The 20,854-nt window shown below is 35.1% G+C and overlaps 1 long non-coding RNA gene across 1 annotated transcript; it reads left to right on the forward strand.

Annotated features, from left to right (window-relative positions):
* The first annotated feature begins 5,158 nt into the window (after nt 1-5,158).
* On the forward strand, nt 5,159-9,253 carry LOC105548090. The gene is made up of 3 exons (XR_001007342.1): nt 5,159-5,289; nt 6,969-7,114; nt 7,890-9,253. It is a non-coding gene; the product is annotated as an uncharacterized LOC105548090 (long non-coding RNA).
* Nucleotides 9,254-20,854: the final 11,601 nt, after the last annotated feature.

Raw genomic sequence — 20,854 nt, forward strand, 5'->3', positions numbered from 1 at the left:
CTCCCTCCCTCCCTCCTTCTCTCTTTCTTTATTCTTGCTCTGTCGCCCAGGCTGGAGTGCAGTGGTGCAATCTCAGCTTGCTGCAACCTCCACCTCCCGGGTTCAAGCGATTCTCCTGCTTCAGCCTCACGAGTAGCTGGGATTACAGGTGCCCACCACCATGCTCAGCTAATTTTTTGTGTATTTTTAGTGGAGATGGGGTATCATCACATTGTCCAGGCTAGTCTCAAACTCCTGGCCTCAGGTGATCCACCCACCTCGGTCTCCCAAAGTGCTGGGATTACAGGCGTGAGCCATTGTACCCAGCCCTAATTTATAAATTAATAATTACTTATTTTTAAAACAGTATTAATTTCTGTTAAAGATCAGATTTGGTAATTAGTTGGTAAATAGAACCAGGAGGTATTAGGGGAAGATGGAAACCCATTGTAGATCAACGCATACATTTATTAACTTGATTTGTATACTTAAACTAGATTGCTGAATTTTGGCTAGAAATGTTTACTCCCTGAGCATGATTATAACACAAAACCAAGTTAAGAATACATGGGCTAGGCCAGGCATGGTGGCTCACGCCTGTAATCACAGCAATTTGAGAGGCCAAGGTGAGAGTATCACCTGAGGTCAAGAGTTCAAGACCAGCCTGGTCAACATGGTGAAACCCCGTCTCTACTAAAAAAAAAAAAAAAAAAAGAAAAAAAATGCCTGGCATGATGGCAGGCGCCCGTAATCCCAGCTACTCGGGAGGCTGAGGCAGGAGAATCGCTTGAGCCTGGGAGGCGGAGGTTGCAGTGAGCCGAGATTATGCCACTGCACTCCAGCCTGGCTGGTGGAGCAAGACCCTGTCTCAAAAAAAGAAAAAAAAAAAAGAATTTATGAGCTAGCCTTCATATATTATCCTTTCATAATATTTAGTCGACTTACATAATTAACTCCCTCACAATAATTAAGTAACTAATTATGGAGCAAGAATATAAGCAATCATTCTGGTGGTCCATTTTTGAGGTCTAACAATGCCAACTAAATCTTTTATTTGTTATATTACATGCCAAATGGATATTTTATTGGTGAAATTAACACCACAGGGAAGCCATCAGAATGTATCTACTAACAATCTTGTCCAAATATCTTTAACATATACATAGAAATACTGAAAAATCACGTGCACCAGTTATCAAAATTACATGAATGCTTTATCTGATTTAACTGCAATGAAATGGTAGTTTTATTCACTTAGATAAACAATGAAATTAATTGGAGCTTCATAAAGGTTCGTGTGCAATGAGAGTATAAGGGAGCTCAGCGAGTTTATAGAAATCAAAAGAAAACTGTCTGATAAAAACAGGTAATTTTTGCAATAGATTTGAATCCTAGGAAGCAAGCTTTCTCTGTTGGACATTTGTGGCCTTTAAGGCCATTTTGTTTAATCTCTTTACTACACTTGTAAACTCAACCAAAAAAAAAAAAAATCCCTGTGTGATGAAATTTACTTTTTATTATTTGCTTTTGAGAACCAGGACTAAATTCCTAGGGCAGGCAGTTAATGTTGATTAATAAGATCTGTGTTGAATGGCTTTTGTAGGTTTTCACCTCCTTGTGTGCCACTTAAGGAAGAAAAAAACGAAGAGTTTTCCCACGATTTTAGACTTTTTTCTAAGACATGCTGAATAATGATTAGAGCTCCATGTCTAACTATGGTAGTCAACTGGACTTCCTGCTGGGGAGTAGATTTTTATCATTTTACCAAACCTTCAGAATTTACCTAGGAGACTTGTGATGGTCTGAGTATCAAGTCTGTTCAATTGCTCCTTTCCACAGCTGAAACTTAGAGTTTGGGAGAATCTCTGGTGTTGGGGTAAATTTGGATGTGTTTTATTATGTGTAGTAATTCCAGCGTTTAAGTGAATGATAGGGTGTACTTGGAGTAAAATGGAAGAGAAATTTTGGATACTGAGAGTTGATTATTTTGTCTTCCCATGGGCACTGGTAAATTTAGACTTTCATGTTTACTGTGCTAATGTAAATTTGGTAATAAAACATATATGTGATATAAATTTTCAAATATTGATGCACAGACCCCATCAATTGTTCTTATTTCGGTTATTTTTATTTTTACTTTAATTTAGAATATGGTGGCAGTACTTGTCCATTGTTAAAGTAAATCTGACAGAAAATATGTGTTTAGGAGGATCTTTCTATGGCCTGAATTTCTTCTTGATTCTTTCCCTATCCTTTGGGGAGAATTCCCTGTCATGTCAGTCTTCTCTTTCTCTGGATGTTTATAACATTCTGCCAAATATGCTAACATTTGGATAAATACATTGTTTTCAAATTATTCATTCATAGATTTGGCTTTCCTAGACACTTTGTGAGATCCCCAAGGACAAGACCATATCTCCCTCTTTTTTTAAAATTTATTATATTTTAAGTTCTGGGATACATGTGTAGAATGTGCAGGTTTGTTACATAGGTACACGTGTGCCATGGTGGTTTGCTGCACCCATCAACCCGTCATCGACATTAGGTATTTCTCCTAATGCTATCTCTCCCCAGCCCCTCAACCCCCTACAGGCCCTGGTGTGTGATGTTCCCCTTCCTGTGTCCATATGTTCTTATTGTTTAGCTCCCACTTATGAGTGAGAACATGTGATGTTTGGTTTTCTGTTCTTGTGTTAGTTTGCTGAGAATGATGGCTTCCAGCTTCATCCATGTCCCTGCAAAGGACATGAACTCATCCTTTTTTATGGCTGCATAGTATTCCATGGTGTATATGTGCCACATTTTCTTTATCTAGTCTATTGTTCATGGGCATTTGGGTTGGTTCCAGGTCTTTGCTATTATGAACAGTCTCCCTCTTTTTTTATTCCTGCTATTCTGACCCAATAGATATCTGATCATATAGGATCAATGAATACTTTGTTTTCATAGTTATGTATAAAAATATCTAAGTTTCATTTTAGAGGTAACCTCTCTCTTTTTCTAACTTAATATTGTATTACATACAGAATATTTCTCACTGTATGTGATCACAATGATCATGAGCAGCTTTGTTGAAAAGAATCATGTAATGCAATAGACTTTTCGTATTTCACACATGTAAAACTGTAGGTAGATCTGTGTATAAAATCGAGATGTACAACATCCATTCTCAAATCAATGCTTTTTTTTTTATGAACTCTATCTCAAGAAAAGTTGTTGTTTCATCAATTTCTGGCCATTTGGTTTTCTCTTACCCAAGGACATTGTTTGTTATTCTATTCCTATGGCTTGCTTTTTTTTCCCCTGCCATCTCTGCTTAAACTTCCAAGAGCCACAGGACACTGTTTTCCTTCAGAATTCCCACAATAAGGGTCACTTTAAAGCTTAACAGGTTTTAGCTTACAAACTCAGTGTGTGGGAGCCAATGCTTTCCTCTATTTTCTTAAAAATCAACCCAGTTCTAACATGGAGATTCTCCTCCTACAAGACTGTTTGGAAATTTAATCTGAATAATAAGACCCTCCCTAAAAGGGTTATGACAGTCACTCATAGAACTGAGATATAGGGAAGAGCCAATCATTGTCTCGCACTGGTAACTTTAGAGATTCCCCTTTAAATATGCAAGCTCTTCAACTACTTTGCTACTCTTGAGGCACGGGATTCTATGAGCCTTGAAACTTCAATGGCAAGGACCTTATCTTTAGATATGTTTTACACATATCTGAATGATTACTGTTATTACAGAGGTAAAAAACACGTTCTCTTACCTGTCTTAGGGATTCTCCTTGACTTCAGAAGCTTTCTCCCTCTAAGCTCACACTCCTGGACACTTGCCATTATCTTTCATGTCTTTTACTCCATTACAAAAGTCAAAATTCATGAGGCAAGAACACACAAAACTGGTTGCCTATCTGTAAGGTAAGAAAGAGGAGGCTCTACAAGGAGAAAGAGGTACATTAACTTTCCCAGAGCCTCACTGCTTTTTGCCCCTTGAGATTTAACAGAATTTTGATCGTAGAGACACAACTGATATGCCTCATAAAGCAAACAGCATTTTCTCGTTTTTTCAGTTTTCTTTTCTTTCTTTTTTTTAAATTTAACTTTAAGTTCTGGGATACATGTGTGGAACGTGCAGGTTTGTTACATAGGTATAGATGGCAAGCACCATTTTCCAAGGAGCTTGAAATTCAGGGAGGTGTGGAAGAAGACTACTCAAAATGGCAGCAGGTTTGAATGGCCACAGAAGCAGCTGTTTTTCTTCCAAACCCAGGGAAAACAGAACTGTGGGGTAGTCTTGCTCTCTTGCCGTGGGACCCAGATGTCACATATACCTCCAGACCTCAAACAGAAGTTCCTCTTCTAAGGTTAAATTTATACACTTTCTTAAATATGAACAAAATTAAAAAAAATTGTTTCAGCTCTGTCCACCTCCAACAGGTAGGCAAAATAATTACTGTGCTAGATCACAAAGTAAAAATAAATGCAACTTGGTTTTTGTTTCTTCCCCTTCCCTTTCTTTTCTTCCCTTCTTTCCCCTATTCCAAATATTCTGTGATATTTATGAAAAGTTAGAGTATATTAAAAAGCTGGATGATGATTTACTAAACACTTGCAGTGGTCCTATAGTTAGATTTTGAACCAAGGAGAAAGCCTTAATGCAAAATTTACATCATCACAAAATATCAGAGTCTTAGAGATCCTGTTAGCTCATATGACTAACTTTAGTTAAAGCTGTAAACACGGCTCAATATTTTTAAGAAAATGATTATAGTATTACCTATATATTATCATAAGGTAAGAGATGATGGGTAGAAATTGTGGGGGATATCTGGTACAGAAAAAAATAGAATTTACTTAAAAATTTGCTACTACGTTACAATTTATTTAATACCCACATTTAATTATCACTTTGGATTATTTAAATCTTATTTTCATGTGAAAAAGGTTGAGCTCTTCCACATTTTCTTTTTCATGAATGTTTAATGAAAAAATTAACTTGGACTCCATTACACTTGTGCAAAATGCTTTTAAAAGATTTTTTTAAAGGCCTCTTTTAACATTAACACTTCAGTATACTGTAGTTGACACTTTCAAAAGAATTAAACTGCTAGAAAAATGGTACTCCCTTTGGGATATTTATCAAGCCATGCAATATTTTAAAATGCGGTAAAATGCTTCTTGTTTCAGTGAATGAGAATGGTCTTCTTATATAATGCAGGGATGAAAGAAGATACTTAGAAAGATCAGGGAAGAGTGAAGAAGACACTTTGAAAAATCGGGGAAGATTTTCTTCATAAGGTGCAAGCGAGGGCAAGAGTATAATATGTGTTTATGTGATACATAAGATTTACTTCTAAACAATCTAAGAGGATAAGGGATAAAATCACCATTCAGTTTCCAAGTGAACACAATATAAATAATATTGATGATGACCAAAGGAAAATACAAAATAAGAAATTAAAAGTCATGAGAAGATAAAGAAACTGGATCAAAATGAGAGTTCAACAAAGGGAGCAATGAAAAAACTAAATAGAAAAAAAATAATAAATATAATCTCAAACTACAGATGCAGAGAGACAAAGTATAGGAGGAGAGGATGTTTTTTATAGAAGTGGGTCCATGGACCTCTGAAATGACCATATGGCCCTAGAGTGCCCCACCTTCCTTCTGGAGGCCCTTCTTAGTGCCGCCTTAGCTGGTATCTTGTTTTGTAGAGCACAGCAGAGAAGTCAGCCTCTTCAACAGAGCCCCGATTCAATTCTGTATTCTCTCACTATCTCCTGAACTCCTTTTTGGAGTTCCCACTCTTATTTTCATCCTTTTTGTAATGTAATATGATTTGCTCACTTCAAAAATTAAATCTGTGCATTAGACCTGTAACACTGTTGAGTTAAAATTAGAGAATTCACAAACTTTGATGGCAACGATACCTTGAATAATAAAAGTAAACACATATATAGATCGTATGGTGTTTTAAGTACTTTATGTATATTAATTCATCTAATCCTTTCAAAAACTCTGAGATATGTCTTATCATCATCACCATTTTACAGATGAAACAAACACACAAATACAAAACACAAGCTATGAAATGGAGGAGGATGTGAAACTAGGCAGTTTAGCCTTCAGTATCCATATGCTTAATCTTTCTGCTATACTTCCCGTTGTTTTGGAAATGGAAACTGAAGGGCAGATCATATGATGGCACCTGACAAAGTCTTATTTTATCATAAAAAATGCAGCCAGTGCTAAAGCTGCCTACTTACCTTTAGCACTTCTTATATTTCTAGGGTGAGTAATGGCATAGTCTACCATCTCGTCTTATTTGCATAATACTTTGTTTCTCTCCCTATTTTGTCCTCTCTCTGCAGTTTTACTCTCAACTCCTCTGTTTCCTGGAGTTTTTGTAACCTATTACCACACACTTGGTATCTTACCACAACAGAAATTAATTCCTTTTTCACAGTTTTGGAAGCGAGATTTTTGAAATCAAACTGTTAGGGATTTTTTTTTTTTTTTTCTCTAAAGGCACCGCAGAAGAGTCTGTTCCATGTCTCTTTCCTGACTTCTGGTGGCAGCAGGCAATCCTTGGCATTCTTTGACTTGTAGCTGCACCATTCCGACCTCTTTCTACCTCTTTCTTCACGTGGACTTCTTCTTTGTGTGTCTGTCTGTTAAGTCTCTCTCTTCTTTTTAAGGAAATCAGGCATTGGGTTGAGAGCCCACCCTAATTCCAGGATGATCTCATTTGGGAATCTTTAATCTAATTACATCTGCAAAGACATCTATTTACAAGTAAGGTCACATTTAGTGCCAGTGTTAGGACTTGGCATATTTTTTTGGAGACCACTGTTCAACCAGCTATACCTTCTCCACATTTCCTCTATCATCTAATTCTACTTTTAGTCCTTTACTGTTAAATGGATTGACTGTACTTTAATTAAAAATTGAATATGTTAATAAATCCTACATATTTATCCATTGTGCAGATTCCTGAGTCTGAGTCTACTGACAAATATACCACATCCTCAGTGTAACTTGGAGTCTCTTAAAATTGTCTTGCTGGCCTCTAGCGGAGATTGTCCCCATAAGCATGTTCCTTAAGACGGATGCCTGGGTCAGAATACATAATACAGTAGGTATTGTACACGATCTAGTAATATTGGTATTGGTGACATTTTAATAGAAAAAGGAATTTTGGTTTATCCAAAGATTTTTCATCAAAGGGGTTTAAGCTGACCTCTATTCAACTTCTTAAGATAAGAATTCTATGGAAAATTATATTGTAATATTTACATTTTATCTAAAATGTTTATAAAACATAACTTTCATACATTTATTATTTTCTGATACGATATCATAAGCATAAACATAATTTTTATGCTTCAGTGTGTGGAATGAATGCTTCCAGTCAGACTAGAAACTTTAAATCATTAATTACCTCCCCAGGGTTTTGCTTCCTGTTCTAATGCCTTCAGTTTACTTATTACAATTTTAGCATAAAAATTATTTTTCCTAAACCAGATTCCGTTTTTATTTTTCTGAGTCAATGTCTGATAGGTAAGATATTTGAAATTTTCGTTATGTGCTGAAAGTAACCTCAAAATAATTTGGTAAGATATTGGACAACTGTTATTTTTCTTATTTATAAGAGCATAACAATATAAATTGTTTCATTGTAAAATGCAGCTTACTTTTTGTACCACTATGATTCTGATTTTAGAGATGTTAAATTGAAAAAAGTGCCTTTTAGAATCAATTATCCTTAGTTTCTAAATCTATGCATTAAAAATCCTTGAACCCATGCATTAAAAAAAAAACACGTGTTTGTTATCTTTTATTACAGTGTGTTTGCCCTTGTTGCCTTGTTTTCTTTTGTTTTGTTTTATTAGTTTCTTTTCTTTATCCAGTTCCTTTTTATAAGCACGAGGATTCTGAGAAGCACTGCCCCTCCCACATGCCACATTCTGGGGAGAGACGATTGGAATACCTTCTGAATCAGGTATCTCTGGTGATCATTCCACCTAGTTAAGATGAAGCTGGTGATACCCTTCGGCTTGTTTCAGGTAATGTAACCAGGTTTTCCGGTGACTTGGGAATTAACAGGCTAAAAGCAAGTTTTCAGTTTCTGGAGAAGGGGTTCCCAATCTCATTTGAGGGTGTTGGAGGAAAAATCCCTTCAGAAAATAAAGCATGACAGTAAGATTTTAGTGTGCAGGAAGTAAATTCAGTTCCTTTAGAGATCAGCATGCCTCTATTCAATCCTCTCCTTAATCCCTTATGAACCAGATCTAGCAGGGGGTTGGACCAGGAAATTGAGTGTAGGGTTATAGATGATAAGATGAGGAGAGGCACTCCCCTCAGGAGTTAAGATTCAGGAAATTTGGTTTGCACTTTAGCCAGTACAAGGCATTTCACCAGGATGGAGAATATGTGCTCTCTTGCACAGAAATCCATGCCAGCAGTAAGTGATGTGGAAGGATTTAGTGAAATTTTGCCAATAACCCCAGGCTTACTGCTTAATGAACAGAACATTCTCCTGGGACTTTAAGAGGTCCTATGAAATAAGGGACATGAATGATGTACTTTCTTTTCTGTTAGGCTTAAGAAATTCTGTTCTGAGTGCAAATAGAGAGAATGATTTCCATCTTTCCTATTAGATAGCAGATATCTTTACATCTTGGATACATTTAGAAAGAATAAAAATGTGAATGATTGAAACCTAGTCAGTCAATTGATTTATTAGAATTCCTGGAAGAAGACTGAGTAAACACAATCTCATTCTCTTTCTTTTTCTCTCTGTCAATTCTTCTTCTTGAGTTCCTTTACTATGGGATATAAATGAAACAGGGCGATGTAAAACTAGTATAATGATGGTCAAGAGTAGGTCCCCAATAAATCTTGGTTATTACTGTTATTGGAGAGAATGATGAAATTTGAAGCTAGGGGGGAAAAAGAATGGTACAAACTGGAAATGAATTGGAATGAGTGGTGCTTCAGGTTGCCCTCAATTTGGTATCGGTACCTCAGTAAATCAGAGTTGCTGTGACCTGGGCTTTGATGTAAGGGTAGCAGAATGATTTAGAAAAAACAGCATTAGATTAAAAGCCAGAGACATATTATAGTCCTAGTTCTTTCGTTTACTAGAGATTTGACCTTGAAAAGCTTAATTTGTTTAAATTCCGTTTCCTCATCTGAAAAATGAAGACTGATGATATCTTTCTTAACTCCATTTTGTGATGATCCAATGGAATAAAGTGCTGTCAAAATGTGAGGTGTTATTTTTTTATCCAAAAAATTCAGTGAATTTACATTTTATAAGTTAGTATATGCCATCTCTATGTCTTAAATCCCCACAGCCTCAGGCCAGGAAGGTGTCCTATTTTCATTGGCGGAATCCCAGTAACTATTAGTTGTAACTACAACTATTAGTTACAATGAATGGTTATTATACTACTACAAAGATTGTTGTTGTTATATTTAATTTAAACCACTTATAACAAAAGTAATAAGTAGTTTACAATCACAGTCACAAAACAACCACACCACCACAACAATCAAACCTAGAGCAACTAAGGGGACAAGATGTACAGGGACTAGGGGTGTAGAAGAGCAATTCTGAAGAGGGGGTCAGGGAAATTCTCATGGCAAGTTGAAAAGTTGAAACCTGAATGAGATTTGAAAGAGTTAATGGAGAAAGATGTGCATCTGTATGGGGAAAAAACATTCCACAGGGAGAGAGCAGCTAAATCCAGTGGCTCAAGGTGGCAACATACCTGATGTGTTCAAGGAGCGGCATAGCAATCAGAGAAGTTACTCAGTGGGGGATACTCACCCTTGACTTCTGCACGTTTGATGATCCCTTGGATTTGCCTAATCCATCCTGTTACGTATCAATATATATACTTATATTTTACCTAGAAAATATATTATTTTAAAATATACTATTTAGGCATATATACTACATAGCTATACATAAAATATAAGTACATGCACACAATGCATATGTGTGTTGTGCATATATATTACATATGCATATTATATACATGCACCTGTAGTATATATGTATATACATAATATATAATATTTTGATTGTACTATGTATAGCCCTTACTCCACAATTTTGATATCAATCTTTTCCAATTAATTGTTTTAAAAATATATAAATACGTTGTTGAGGATACCCCACATGCATTGTTATCTGGGCTGAATAGTTTCCAAATAATAATTTGAGTCAAGTATGTTATACAGAGTAAATTGACAAGATAATTGTTCCCACGTATTGTTGTCTTAGCAAAAGTTTGGAGAGTATGCTACATAATATACTTACAAGGAGGCATTTTGTGATAAATGTAAAATAATAACAAAGTATTACACTTGTATAAGTAGGATTTTTTCTTGCTATCTGGAGGAAATATTCTATCAAATATTAGACTTTTGCTCCTGGAAAAAATATATGCATAGATTTGTGAATATAGATAGATATCTTTATATAACTATTAATCTACCTATCTTTCTAGCTATGTAATTATATACAAATACACATAAATGTGTTTATAAATGAAGTAAATAAAAGTTAGTTTCTTAATCCATGTCTTTATGTTCAGCTTATTTATCCTTCTATTTTCATACAATTATATCCTATTATATTTTAATTTATTGGTTCTTGTCTAGATATGACTTTATCCTCTAACGAAGTGTCTCTAGAATTCTTCTACTCCCCAAACCCTGGGCTGTCTTTCAATGCAGACACTGAACGTTAGAATGAGAAAATCCTTTTTCCTAATTTGATACCATTCTAAACACACTTTATGAAACTTACTTACCTTTTTATTACAGTGAAAATGATGCTCAGTGAACTACCAGTTTTCCGGGTATTCTTTCCTCTCTCATCGTCAAATGGTAAACTTCTGTTTTTTTTTCAGCTACAGCAATGATGTGAATTCTTAACAGCATATATTTGAGTACTTTCTCCTACAATAGAAAGGATAAAAAACATTCAAAAACCTCTAATTTTTTTTCATATGGAGACAACCTTTTTATTGGAATATAGAGGCAATTAAATCTTCTAAAAGATATGATAGAAAAAAAAAAAACCTAGGTCTAAGAGCCTAAGAGAATAATATTGTCCTCCACGAATGTTGATATCTAAGTATGCATTCCTAAGAAAGCTTTTAAAGCTGACTTTCTAGATATGTTTGAAATAACATTGAGAGGATAAAAACAAACTCTGAACTGGGAATGTTTATTCCAAATTACTGAATGACAAATTTGAATAAAAAAATAAATTTTTTTATTTTATCTAGGATTTTATCACATTTTATCTAGGATTTTATCTAGGATTACATGGAGACCTTAATTAATGAACTATGAGTTCCCAGGGGGATAAGAACTAGTTTCTTAATATATAGTGTTCCTGCAGAATCAAACTAAAGTTTTCAAATAACCTATCCTGTATGCATTGGCTATGTTTATTTTAGGCTTAAATTATTTGAATATGATAGCTCTTGATTTCCAATCTGAGAAAGGGACATATATTTACAATTAATCCCTTTCTGGAAGGAATGTGTCTATTGTATAACTATAGTTTGAATTTCTATCTCTTACAATGAAAATTTGCCATTAGGAATAAGACATTCTTTATTATTTCTCTGTTCATCAAAATATGTTTAAATCTACTCTGAAAACAAGGAGAAGTTGTTTGGCTACTCTGGAAGCATGATACTCAAAGCAACTGGTATAGAAGCCCTTTCAACTCCCAACTGTGTTAAAATGAAAACAAATAATGTCAACTACTCTATTAAATTCTGTACAGTTAGAAAAATCTGCCCCTCTGATAGAAGCTTTTAAAGTAACCAACCAGTTCTCACCAATCTTATGGTGAATTCAGTGGTGTCCTAACAAAGTGGGAAGGGTTAGGATATAAGAGCATTTTTTTGACATGATGCTCTCTAGGGAAGTTAAATTTATTCCTAACATAAGTACTAAATCATAAGAGAGACAGTGCTTTAGCTTTTTCAAGATATGGTACAATTTTTATAACTGTACTACCTCATCTCTGTTTGAACTCTAAGATTTTATACTATGCAATCTGACAGCTAGTTATAAAATGGAAAATGGTGTTGTTTTAAGTCAAATTTGTTGAGGGCAGTATTGAGAAATTTGCATGACCTGTCTTTCAAGTGGTAATGCTATATCAGGCAACAAATATTTCTGTTTCTATTTCCATGTTTATGTTTTGTGATGTCACCTGTAGGCATCTGTCTGAAAGAAATCTAAAACTATTTATTATTCTGTTTTCTAGCTCTGTCCAGATGTTTAGCTACAGGGTAGTGTTACAACCCAGATTAGTGCAGCTGGTTAGAAGACCCTGTTAAATATGTACAGCATCTGTGGTTTGTCTTGGGAGGTTGGATTTCTATTAATTAAATGTGCAGCGAATTTACAAAGATCTTGCTTCTCAGTTAAACTGACTATGGAACAGAACTAGTTTTAAAAGCCAAGAATAAATAACAGAAAACTTTTTTAAACAAATGTACCCAACTACGTAAATAGAGTAAAAATATATTTAAATGAAAAAACAGTCATTTTATCAAGAAAGTATGAGTCTATTTTCAATACTGCTGCTAGAAAATAGCCCATTTTTATAAGATTATCTGAGAATTAAACTCACTGCTTTTATTGATAATTTAGTTTAAAAGGCCACCATTTCTTTCTATATCCTCTTCACTTTGGTGTTTACTTTTATTTAAAGAGAAAAAAATTGAGTCAAAAATAATCATTCCAGCAACATTACACTGAGCCAAAATTAATCAGACAGCAACTACAGCTTATACCACTTATGATTACAGTTGTGATGTTTAGATGAATTTCCTGGCTTAATATTCTGTTAGGGGGTCTTTTGTCATTATTGAGACATTTGGAAAATGGATTTTATGAAAAAGTATTCTAACAGTGAATGCTTACAAAACTGTCCACTGAACATCTGCAACAAATTAAATAAGCTTGTAAACATAATAAATAAGCTAACTTGAAAAGTATGAGGGAATAAACAAAATTTGATTCAGTTTTCTTTGGCTAGCTCAAATAATTTTATTTGTAATGGTTTTTGCAATCTCTGTGGTACAGATGCCAGATACCCTGCCTGATACAGGGGACCACCAGACTGATTAGTTTAAAAAAGAAAGAAAAAGAAAGAAAGAAAGAAAAGAACCAGAGCCCAAGCCCAGATTTCACACATAACATGAATTGGGAATTGTACAGATTTTATGCATATAAATGTGTGAATTCTCATTGGCTGTTTATTTTTCTTCAAACCATGTTATGGACTGGATTTTGTCCCTCCAAAATTCGTATATTGAAGCTCTAACCCCCTGTATAACTGTATTGAAGATTGGACCCTTAAGGAAGTGATTAAGATTAAATGAGGTTATAAAGACAGGGATCTCTGATTTGCTAGAAGTGGTGTCTTTATAAAAGAGGAAGACGCACCAGAGATAGCTTTCTCTCCCCCTACCTTGTGAATACAAAGTGAGAAGGCAGCCATTTGCAACCCAGGAAGAGAGCCCTCACCAGAACTTGACTATACTGGCACCCTGATCTCAGATATCCAGCCCTCAGAACTGCGAGAAATAAATTTCTGTTCTTTATTCCACCAGTCTATGCTATTTTGCCATGACAGCCTACCCCATTCGATGACACCTGTTTAAAAGAAGTAATTCTTCATTATTAAAGCAGGTTGTAAGGCTTCTTCATAATTCAAATACTGCAAAGAAGTTTGCACAGTTGATTTCAGCTTGCTCTGAAGTTATCAGCACAGATATTCAGAAATTATCGTTAACAGATGAATAAATTAATTGTCATATGCTTTATTTTCAAAATAGTGAACTCAACCTTGGTCATCTCCTGGGATGACACATTCCATGAGGGCAGGAAGCAATGCTGCAGGGGAATATAAAAGATCATCACCTATATAAAAGACCTATGAGACCTTTCCAGTGTCGCTTGAATTGGTAACAATATCTAGCTTTTAAAAACCAGATAAATTAAACTTTGTAGCGTGTTGCTATTTGAATGACCTACTCCGTGGAATTACAGCAGCAGTCTAATCCTTTAGGAGAGATGGCTCTATCAATCTTTGGATTTTTCTAATGTGGAAGCTACTCAATTGCATCTCAGAAATCAGGGAGGTAATTACTCATGCAGACAGCACAAAATGAAAGAAAAAAAATGCAAGTTCTGCTGAGTATCCCTTTTAGAACAAGCCGTGGAACAAGGAAAACAGCCTCTATAATCAGTCAAATTCTTCCACTAATTTTTCAGGTGTTGAAGGCTGTAGTGAGAATACATGCTATGAAAGTTAACAAAGCAAAGTGGCTTTAAGAGTGGGTTTTAGAAGACAGCAAAAAGGAGGAGAGGTATTTCTTATTTTTAAGCAATAATTCTACTAGGAGTGAAGTTCAGTTCAACTTTATTACTTTAAGTAAATGTTCTAGGACTTAAGTCTGATGTTACCTTACGGATCATGTAGCAAAAGTCCGATCATTCTATTAATTATAAATATTTTCAAAAATATTCATCTGTGGGGTGAGTTAAATATTCAAATTTTTGACAGGGTTATTTGGGATTTCCAAAAGTTTAAGAGATCTTATTAACAAACAAACTATAGAAAAGAATTTGAGAAATGCTGCTTTGGTTTATTCTAGATTGTACTTCAGACTTTTGTGTGTTCTAAAAATCTAAAGAATTTATACCTCCAGCTGAAAGCTTCTCTTTGCCATAAAATTTTTGCCTCCAATCATTTAAGTAACTGAGGAAGCTTCTTTCACTAAAGTGAAGAGAGGTAGCACCGTTTTTATGAAGCATGCAGTCACTGGGTTTGACATTACTTAATTTTGTTTTTGATACTGTGTATACAAAAATTTAGTTATAAGTAATCTCTTCCTTCTACTCAATCTCCTCTTTCTTCCAGTCATACCTAAGTATTTTCAACTTAAGATATTTAATTTGAATATTTAACTAAGTTAACATACTTCTTTCTTCTTAGGAATAACAAAAGGTGGGGAATAAGGTCAAGAGAGCTGTTCAACATCATGACCATGGTCACATGAACCCCAAATGTGCTAATTTCTGGTTGAAGTTCTTTTTAAATATAAACCATCTTTCAGATTGCCAGCCATATGAGAACAATTTTGTACCATGAACAAACTAAAAAATGATGTAATTTTCTTGGGCTGCTAGCTTTTGGGTGATGCTACATTTATAGGGCAAAATGAAAAATAGTGGTAAAGAATATTGATATTTTTAATCTGTATAAATGAGCTAGCTACACCCTTGATTTTAGCAGTACATTTTTTTTTTCTCTGAGAGTTGGGTAACTGTGACTTTTGCAGCCATTTAAAAAGTCATCGGTGATGGTAAGAAACAGGAAGAATGGAGGTGATTGTTCATCATTAGAGCTGGGCTTTTGTGTGGCCTTGAGGAATCACAGGTCGTTGAGATTTCATTCTGGACAGGTTCCAGATAATGCAAAAGTGAGCTGCTTTATTTCAGAAATTCAATTCAAAGTTCACAAAACTGTAATAGTACATACAGATTGCATTCCATGTCTTCTCTCACTCTTTCTAGTAACATTTTTTTGTACCAAATTACCATTTTCTAGAAGGGTGTCAATCTTCCTTTATATCATACTTTTTGAGTAATTAAGAGAGTTCAGTCTTAATGTCTAACTCAAGTGAATGAAGAATTCATAGAATGCTGTAAAACAGTTATCAAATTAATACTCTGAAAGTTCACGTAAACAAAGGATGCAAAATATAATGTTGAGAGACCTAGATTCATTTTTGTGATACTGGTTTTTTGAAAAGTTCTGAATTTCCCTTTTTCTGTGTGCTTTGTCACAAAAATAGCTCTGGGGTAAGGCAACTGACATAAAACACACTCAATATTATGGGGTGTAAAAGAAGGAAGATATTATAAAGATATTACAGTGCGTATACAGAGGAAAAATGCCATGGAGGAAGTAGAATTTCAAATGGATCTTAAAGTGGAGATTGTGATTTCTTTAGAAGGAGTGGATCTCAGTAATGCTTTCAGTAAACTAATCTGACCACAGTGTGTAGGATGGATAAAAGCTAGTGGGGAAGGGCAAGACATGAGCAGTGATCCTGGCAGCCAACATAGGGAGTAAAAAAGGTTCAAACTGGGTGGTGGGGATAAGAATGGAAAGAGGAATGTACAATGCAAAAAGCATTGAGATTTGGGAACTAGTTATAAAATTGAGGGTAAAAAAAGGATAAAAAATGTGAATCCGACTTTTTGAGTTAAGAAACTGGAAAACAGTATAGATATAAAACAACACATAAATGTTGAGTTTGTTATTGCAACTAGGGAATTGGAATCAGGAATGAAGAGACAGATCTAGGAGTAAATTTCCTTAAGTGTGATAATTGAGCCAACAGGGATGATTGTGTTTTTTGAATAGAAGAGTGCAGAAAGGGAAGAGAAGAGTTTTAAGGGCAAAACTTTAGGAAATAGCTACATTTACAAGAAGGCAGGATAAAAAGAGGTCATCCCCAAGTAACGTAACTTAGGTCAGAGAATCAAAGAGAATGAATTTTCAAGGAAGTTTAGTTAAAGTAGTCCAATGTTAGGAGATGATAAAGACGATAAAGACAGAGGTAGAAAACTAATTAAGGTTGAGTTTTCTTCTTTAACTCTATTTATTCATATACAGGTTGATTTTCTTTGTAACATAATAAGCTTTTAGAAAGATTGGCATTGTTTGCAATTTTAAATTATTTGCTTTATGATTTCTGTATGGCAGAAAAGATGGCTGTTAAGAACTGATGACCCAAGACACTTTCCTTCCTGTAATTTCCCATCTTCTTCCTTAATTAATTCTCTCTCTCTCTCAAACTTAGACCACAAGTTGACTGAAGATGCAGCAAACAATAAATACATTTTCGGTTAGAAGATAAACAACCTGGTCAGCATTAGAATTCTCTGAGGCCATGTCTTTCTCCTCTCAGAAAACATCACTTCGTGTTTATTAAAAAATAAAATGGCATCCTTGGAAGGAAAAAAAAAAATATGTGTGCCCTCAAGAGTGAACCCTCTGTCTAGTAGAAGAAAACAGTAAAAATGTGGTCCTATCAGTTTTCATTTTTGCTGCGGAAAACACAAACGCTTTTTGATGCCAAAATAAAAGAGGGCCGGAATTTGAATAGAATACATTTCTCCAGCCTAGAGATATTCCACCATAGAAGGACGCCAATACTAAGACACGTTGTCTTTTTTAAAACTTCAGGATTTTAATATTCCTTATTAAGAAGGTGAGAGAGGAAAAAGAAAACACTTTTAGGGAAGAAGTTAGGTAGACAAATTGTGCCATGAACTCTGACAGAATCCTATCTTGTTTCTCTTCATTGTCTTAAACAAAAACATACTTAGGAATTCTGGGTTCACTGACAAAAGGAAAGTAAGGTTATTAGTTATGAGCATCTTTATTTCCTAAATATGTATCACAGAAAAACTAATACCTCCTAATGGTCAACAAGTCATTCTCAAGAAGAAGACAATATTTTAAAAAGTTTTTATGTATATTAACCTTTAAACTTTGAGATGAAATTTAGAATAATTTTCTGAAGTTTAAAAAAAGAGAGACTAGGGTGTGGGTGAAACTGCCATTGCAAAATTATAACTGAGACAGTGAAAGGTATTCACTGACCTAACCAACTCCATCGTACTTCTAACCTCCAAGCTGTCCTTGTTCATTCCTGAGCATAGGCTGAACTAACTTTGGGAGAAACTTAGCTTAAGTTTAAAACAAAGATGATAACAGCCCTTTCCCAAAACAAATCTCCTTCTCGCCTGGGGACTAACATGCTTTTGTAGGACTAACAAATTAGTCACAAGATTAGAAATTATGATTTAGGAATCATGCACCTGGAGGCTGCAAGATTCTGACCCTCCCTAAATCGCTCCTAAGATCAGTGCTTGACATATTTTGCAGATCCTGAACTTGATGGATCAACTGGCACTACCCAGATGGATTAACTGGCTCATCTGATCTTGTGGCCCTGCAATCCAGGAACTGACTCAGCGCAAGAGGACAGTTTCAACTCCCTATGATTTTATCTCCGACCCAGCTGATCAGCACTCTTGACTCACTGGCCTTCCCCCAACTGCTGTGGGACTTTTCCTTAGTTCACCTAAAAATGTGGTCCTTTTCACAGAGCCATGAATATTTAGGCTCACAGACGATTTGAAGAGTGAGAAAAAAATGGAATATATTGGGCAAAAAGGAAAACAAAAGGGGGGAAACATAGACTCAGCGAATTGAGAGAGCATGCTTCCTGCCCATGGGCTTAAGATTGAATCCTAGTTTCCACACAGGAAGAAGAGGGGCCAGGCTCCTCCCCACTGCAAATCTGGCAGACTTCTGTGGCTCCACCCCAGTGTGCATTTCTCCCAGTGCACAGGCCAGCTGGAGCCCTTCTCACCTGTCTGTCTTACCTCCACCAAATTTCCCTTAAAATGTCTGATCCCTGAATGGTTGGGGAGATTGATTTGAGTAATAGTAAAAGTCTGGTTTCCTGCACAGCTGGTTCTGTGTGAATTAGCCTTTCTCTATTGTAATTCCCCTGTCTTGATAAATTGGCTTTGTCTAGGGTGGGCAAGGTGAACTCATTGAGTAATTACATGTGGAGGGGGAAGAAAAAAGAAACCTATTGGTATTTTATGAGAATTACTTTAGAACTATGAATCTATTGTGGGTGATTGGCTATCTGGGCAATGTTGTTTCCTTATTGAGAAATAGCCCAAGTTGGCTGTTTCCCTGAATCTTCCTCCATGTACCCTACACTTTTGTTGCTAGGATTATCTTAGTTAATATTTTTGTTATTGCAAGTGTGCAAGCGTGGTATTTTATTCTAATTTTATGATTACTTTTTGATCTCATAAAATAAAAATATTGATTTTTAAAGTGCACTTATGTATTCCTATATGTATACTTGTAACTATTCAGTGTTGTAATTATTTATAAAAATGTAATGCTTCTATTAAGTAAAAAGTAAGCTTAAGCATCAAACTAGCAAAAATACTATTAATAAAAATAATTAATTTGAGGTCTAATATGGGCCAAGCACTTTGGTAAATATTTTTAAATAATCACCTCATATAAGCTTCACAGTAACCCATGAAATTGATTCTTCTATGGTTTATCTTCCATAGATGAGGAACTTGAAGCTTGAAGAGGAGACTGGCTTCCATAGATGAGGAACTTGAAGCTTGAAGAGGAGACTGGCTCTTTAGTGGCCAACACAGCTGATGAGGGAGTAGTTCTAGACAGGCCCAAAGCCATTTAATGGGTTTTTAACCTCTATGCAAAACTGTTTTATAAGTTGGTAGTATTGATAATATGCAGATTTAACTACGCACTGTAATGGGTAAACTGACTGCAGGAGACAGAGGAATTCTCCTTAGGGAAGGGAATTGTTTGCTTGTTTGTTTAGAGAAGCAGAGTTAAGCTTTTTGGCTGTAAAAATTTAAAGGGGAAAGAAAGAGACTGTGGGAGAGCTGCCAAATGCTTTAACATCAGAAATGAACAGAGAATTGGGCTTGGGGAAAGCCAAATAAATGGAAAAATAGGATAGTGGTAAGAGGAAAGAGAGAAGACCAAGGGACACAGAATGGGCAGACGTGACTAAATTACATCATTACCTTGGCATCTGCAGACATCCTGGAGAAAACACTGGATTTCCCCCAAATGAGGATGGAGTTTGTGTCAATTCTATGCAATTTAAGAGGAAAGAGTTGACATTTAGATTAAGTTAATAAAATATATATAATTCCTAAAGAATCAAGTACATATTGGTATCTGTCATTTTATTGGTAATTTGAAAGCCATTTTTACACTAATGAAGTATAAATATTATGAAAGAGAAAAACTCTATTTTGATATAAGTACATGATATAGTTTTGCTGTGTCCCCACCCAAATCTCATCTTAAGTTGTAACTCCCCAAATTCCCACACATTGTGGGAGGGACCAGTGGGAGGTAATTGAAATGTGGGACAGGTCTTTTCCTTACTGTTTTCATGATAGTGAATAAGTCTCATGAGATCTGATGGATTTATAAATGGGAGCTTCCCTGCACAAGCTCTCTTCTCTTGTCTGCTGCCATGTGAGATGTGCCTTTCACCTTCCACCATGATTGTGAGGCCTCCCCAGCCACATGGAACTCTTAAACCTTTCTTTTGTAAATTGCCCAGTCTCAGGTATGTCTTTATTGGCAGTGTGAAAATGGACTAATACAGTACAGTAGATGAGAGCAGACCTCAAACTGATGTAAAGCATAATAGGAATAGTTAACTTGATCTTGTACAAGTAGCGTTTTACTTGAACAGTGAAACTGAGCATTAAGTCCATAGTTTACATAACCAAAAACTTGCAAAGATATACACAGAGGGTGATTGCATTTACTGGTGCAACTGACCACTTGCCTATGTTGTTATTCATGTTAATTATTGTCAAAAAAGTATCTCGGGTTTTAAAAGAAGATAATCATACTATCTGCAAATAATGTTATCTCCTTTTTTCTAATAAAAGCTTTGTCATATAGTGGAGATCTCAGTTTACTTAGATTTTATTTATATTTTAAATCAGGAATAGTTATTGCATTTTGATTAAGTTCCTTATTAATATGTATTGAAACAATCATCTGCTTTGTTGTTAAAAAATGATGTCATATATTAATCAATTTAATATTGAATAATAATTACACAAAATGCTATTTGGTTGTGAATTCTTTTAATGCTGTTGAAATTTTATTGTTATTATTTTATTATTTTATTCAGCAGTATTTGTCTGTGTT

Source organism: Mandrillus leucophaeus, unplaced genomic scaffold, assembly GCF_000951045.1.
Source record: "Mandrillus leucophaeus isolate KB7577 unplaced genomic scaffold, Mleu.le_1.0 Scaffold110, whole genome shotgun sequence".
Lineage (NCBI taxonomy): Eukaryota > Metazoa > Chordata > Mammalia > Primates > Cercopithecidae > Mandrillus > Mandrillus leucophaeus.